At 42.3% G+C, this 5,642-nt stretch overlaps 1 pseudogene; it reads left to right on the forward strand.

The window, feature by feature from the left end:
- The first annotated feature begins 3,739 nt into the window (after positions 1-3,739).
- LOC139924962 (uncharacterized) lies at positions 3,740-5,362 on the forward strand (annotated as a pseudogene).
- The last annotated feature ends 280 nt before the right edge of the window (positions 5,363-5,642 follow it).

The following is a 5,642-nucleotide window of genomic DNA, read 5'->3' on the forward strand; positions in this document are numbered from 1 at the left end:
TATGGCTTGACCTTCAAAACGGAATTTGCCGCCACACACATCAGGGGGAAAATATTCTTCTCTTTCAAATTAATTAGAGAGGTACATTATTTGTGCCCCAAGACAAACATGCAAACATTCAACAACAGTCATTTAGGGATTTGGCCATTACTGGCAGTTATGTACTCTAATGCAGATGATTGCAAAAGAGTTAATGGATACATGTTAAGAGACACCTAAGCAATCCTCAGAATGGCCATGGGAAACAAACAAACAAAAATTAAACATGCCAAATGCTACTTTCTCATACAATAACTAAAATGGCATCAGCACTATAATGACATAACAAATAACTGGCTGGAAAGACAGCGTGTTTCGGCCAGACGCACCGGCAGTGCCTGGCTTTCCTGCTGTTACTATTGGACATTCAATGATTGAAAATGAGGGTCAGCTGAAAAATAACGCAGTCAGTCCCATCTTCCCACAGCATGTTGCTGCTGTCGTATCCAAAGCACTGTATCATCAAAAAGTCTAAACTTTTCAGGGCTTTAGAAAAACAACCTCCTTTTCAGATTATCGACTTTACATCATTTATAATTCATAGGGATGGGATGATATTATAATCTCATGATACAATTCGATACAGGATATGGGGTTCACGATCTGATACAACCACAATACAATGTAATAAATATACATAGTTCAATGACAACAATGTATGACTGCAGAATTATGTTTATTTCTGAGCCACAAATCTTTCTAGCGATGGCATTGGCTTGCTAGAATGTAAACAACAATTTAAAAATGTCATTACAAAGTGCCAATAATATAATTCGGATGAAGAGCTTGTGAAATTGCGATGGGCAAGCCGTCTCATTTGTGATTCTGCGATATATTGAATTTTGATATATCCTCCCATCCCTAATAATTCAAGTCAAGTCAAGTCAAATGTATTTACAGAGCACATTTCATACACAAGGCAACTCAATGTGCTTTACATTTAAGAAATAGAAACATATGTACAGAGATATACATACTATACAAAAATACAAAGACACATAAAACACAAGGAAGACGTGACAATACAAGACCTAATCATAGGCTATAGTAAAAAGAAATGCTTTCAGTTTGCTTTTCAAAGAAATTGGACAATTCATCAGCAATTAATCATCAATGGAAACTGCTCTATCTCTCAAGGACCATGTAAACCTTCACACCATGTAAGAGCATAAAGGAGTTACATCCCCCCCCCCCAGCAGCAGCGATATAGGTGCGTGCCGTCTGTGTTGATCCATTGGATTGATCAGCAGAGGTGTGGGAATAAGCCTAATCCTATCTTTCCCCCCTGACACCGACCTCTGGGGCCTGTCATGATCCTGTTTCCAGGATGAGCCTGCCTCCTGGGCCACTGACACACAAACCATTTGAGCTCAGCACACATCCCAGGAAAAACTCATCCGGACACATTCAGCCACAATAGTGTCACGCTCGGATTGGCTCTGTGAGCACTGTCATGGCCTGTTGAGCACGAAGAGGGGTTTTGGGTGGCAAGGGCTGTGAAATAACAGAGAGAGAGAAAAAAAACACTTGGCAGTCTGTTGGCTCTCTAAAATGAAATAATGTTCTATAGGCGATAAAGCCCCCGAGATGAACAATAACGCTAATCAAAGCAACAATGAAGAGAGCCAATATTTGTTGTCACTTGACGGATCCTGACGCAGATTTGCGTTGCCTTGTTGCCCAGTGATTGCTCCATCGCCTGCTTCCTTGTGCAGACAGGAGATGCAGAGCAGTCGAACCTGGAGGCTAAACCGTCCTGCAGTTCGCCTGCTGAATGCAAGGATCATCCCTTTTATGTCAAAAAAGCTGACCGCCCCTCCATCCCGCGGACACTTCAGAAACGCAAACAATCAGGTCTAGGAATAGCAGTGGTATTGTTGCGTCTCCACGTTTCTCATGAGAGCCCCTCCCTCTCCCTCCTCCTCCTCCTCCTCCTCGCCTTCCCTCCCAAGTTTCAATCCAAACCTGAATGAGGCCCAGACAAAGAGGAGCTGTCAGTGGTCTGCTAGACGAGGTGGATTAAGCAGAGAAATGAAGACCTGTCGTAGACTTCAGCCAAATAGACTCCCTGTATCTAAGCGGCAGTGGCAAGGAGCCACGTTTCTTTCATGACGTCCTTTTAATGAGCTCTAATTAAATATCCGTGGGCTCAGCGATTGTCCGGGGGTAAGCGGTGGATCGCTGGCCACCTAAGACCAGAATAACAAGAAACTGGGAAAGATAAACTCTCAAAGGATAACTCGTTATAGCTGCACTGCCATTAATATGTATGTTACAACTAGTGATGTAGTGATAAATAAAAACAGAGGTTAAACTACAGTATGACCTCCATTCTGTGATCAGGGCAAACAGCCACTAATATGAACAAAAATCAATTACTGTATATACTGAGAAAAACATTAATTTTTGCTTTTTTGCTACCCTTGTGTTGTCCTTGGGTCAAAAATGACCCGTTTCTGAGTTTACCAGCAGTGAAAACATCCTAAATTTATTTTTTTCTGCATGAAATTTGATGAGTTCTCCTGGAGTGGATCTTACAATTAGAAAAAGTGAAACATTTACCTTTTTTATATTTTTATAAAAGCTGTACACCATCAGGGTACAAATTGTCTTCAGGTCATTTTTGACCCGGCAGTTATTAAATAAATTACAGACTAATTGAAGTATTATTTGTAGTAGCTATGAAGCATGGTAAAGAACCTAAGGCCAGTTTCTCTTCATCTGTGTCTCCCTGTCCTCTCTTTCTCTCTCACATACAAAAATATGCACATACACAGACATACAAGCATACATGAACACACATACAGTAAATGCATGGCATCAAATGGAGTTCCAACACTGAACTTGTTGGTGACGCCCAAACTGAAGCCACCGGGCTTCGTCTGGCTCCGACATTGCTATTTTCTCACACAGAGAATGGAATGACAAGCACATTTACATGCACATCAGTATTGACTCGGGGCGTTTCTTTAACTATCTATAGTTAATTGTGGGAGTCATGTAGAGCACAAAATTTGATCGATATAATTTTCTATGCAGGAAAAACCCTGGTTTTGTAATAAAATACTTTACAGGAGGCTAATGTAGCTAACGTTAGCTAGCTATAACCGCTAACAGGTCAGTCTGTGTTTATATTGAGAAGTTGTCAAAACAGTACAGTATTTATTTTCAATTTATTTTATTCTTGTGAAAAAACTATCCTATTACAGTAACGTTAGCCTGTTATGTTTCTGAAATGCTTCACTCTTTACAAAACATCGACAAAATAAACGCAGGCCATTCATGAGAGATGGCCCAGATGGTTTGAGGGGCCTATTAAATCAGAACAGATTACAAAACTGATTGCATTGGGACATTTGTCTGTGTTTTCTAACATTATAGAAATCATGCCTACATCTTACATGCATTCATTTCTATTCCAGACTGGCCGTCTTGCCTCCTGTGCCAGACTGAACAACATTGTACCCATCCTCCGTCTGTGGTTCAACGTGGAGGCTGAACTGCAGCAGGATTTACGCCTGAGCAGACGTGCAATAAATGGTCTACAGAGGCTCCTACACAGGGATCAGGATCATGGCTGGGGTCATTACCTATTTGAGTAGATGAATAAATTTGAATAGAAATAAAGTCAGAGGTGGGATCATAATGTTTTAAAGGTGCTTCGTATTCCAGTGCCCCCATTTCTCTCTGTGCTGAAGCCATGAGTGCACAGTTCACTGTCCTAGAGGTCATTGATCAGATTTTTTCTGAAGATGTCCAAGAGGACCAAGACAATAAAATAGAAGAGGAGGAGATATCTGAAGAAGAGGACCATGAGGAGTACCACCCGGAGCATGATGAGGCATCCTCAGATGATGAAGAAATCCCTAAATCTCATTCAGGGACATTTTTGTCCCTGAATGAGAAGATAACCTGGTCCTCATCACCGAATGGCAGGCGGAGAAGGACGGCTGACCAATATGTGATAAATATGACCCCAGGGCCTACTAGACCCAGGCTAAGGACATTGCCTCAACCTTCCAACTTTTCATCACACCAGCCATTGAAAAAATCATCCTGGACATGACCAATATGGAGGAAGTATGGAGAACACTGGCAGAGGCTAGACAAGATAGACCTGCATGCCTACATGGGGCTGCTGATCGTAGCTGGTGTACACAGGTGGAGGCGAGGCAGCCTCCAGTCTTTGGGATGCTGAAAGTGGAAGGGCAATTTTTCATGCCACAATGCCTCTGAAGATGTTTCACAGTTTCTCAAGGATTATCAGATTTGACAACCGTAAGTTAAAACCTGCGCGACGTGTCACAGACAAACTGTGACAGTGGCAAGTTCCATTCAGAGGTAAATTGTAATGTTCAGATCTGTATTATAAGTGCTCTTCAGTTTTATTACCAACTGCTGTAATTTACTAATTGATTTATTGTATTACTGTATGTTCTGTGACATGGATAAACAAAAATAAATATCAATCTCTCTTTTTGTCTGTCAAAAGGTCGCTGTCCCAGCAAGTCAGGGAAGTATGGAATCAAGATATGGGCGGCCTGTGACGTACAATCCAGCTACGCTTGGAACATGCAAATGTACACAGGGAAGCCGACCAGTGGAGCTGGATCAAGGGATGCGTGTTGTGCTAGACATGACCAAAGGTCTGAGGGGGCACAATGTTACATGTGACACTTTTTTCACCTCATATGAGCTTGGCCAGCAGCTCTTGAAGAGCAAGATAACCATGATCGGCACAATTAGGAAGAACAATCCTGAGCTGCACTCCTTGCAACAGAGGGGAGAGAGGTCTTGTCATCCACGTTTGCCTTCACCCCCACCACCACTCTTGGTTCTTATTGCCCGAAGAAGAACAAGAATGTGGTCCTCATGAGCACACTGCACAAGGATGCTGAGGTCAGCGATCGCGAGGGAAGGAAACCAGCCATCATCCTTGACTACAACCGCACAAAAGTGTGGACAATCTGGACAAGGTGACTTGAACTTACAGCTGTAAGAGGATGACTGCCCGCTGGTCATCTTTTACAACATCATCGATGCGTCCTCTTACAATGCCTTTGTCGTCTGGAATGAGGTCAACCCTACCTGGATGCCTGACAAGCGGAATAAGAGGAGAGTGTTTCTGGAGCAGCTGGGAAATGCACTTGTAACCCCCTGCATTGAAAGAAGGGAGCAGATCCCCCGCACAGCAGCCTCTGCAGCACTTATGAAAGCTGTTCAGGGGGCTGAATCTGGTCCTGATCCATGTGACGATCTGACCTCTTCGGCTTCTGCCCCTCAAAGGACTGTAAAACAAACACAGTGTGCTGCAAGTGCATGAAATACATCTATAAAGCCCATGCTTGCAGACTTGCATTATGTCATACTTGAGCTCCATAGAGAAATACACAGCCATGTGCTTGGTGCTCTAATGCTTCCTAAAATACCAGTTCAAGAATGTTATTTCTATGTTTCCCAAAAAGTTCAAGTATGTTATAGCTATGTTTCCTTTCAGTAAAACACATTGAAATCATCAGGGTTGTCATGTCCTAATTTCTTAGGCTATCATTATGCTATCTCTTGGTGAAAAAATAATGCAATAATTTTTTTATACTTATGTA

This window comes from Centroberyx gerrardi, chromosome 16 (assembly GCF_048128805.1).
Source record: "Centroberyx gerrardi isolate f3 chromosome 16, fCenGer3.hap1.cur.20231027, whole genome shotgun sequence".
In the NCBI taxonomy this organism is placed as follows: domain Eukaryota; kingdom Metazoa; phylum Chordata; class Actinopteri; order Beryciformes; family Berycidae; genus Centroberyx; species Centroberyx gerrardi.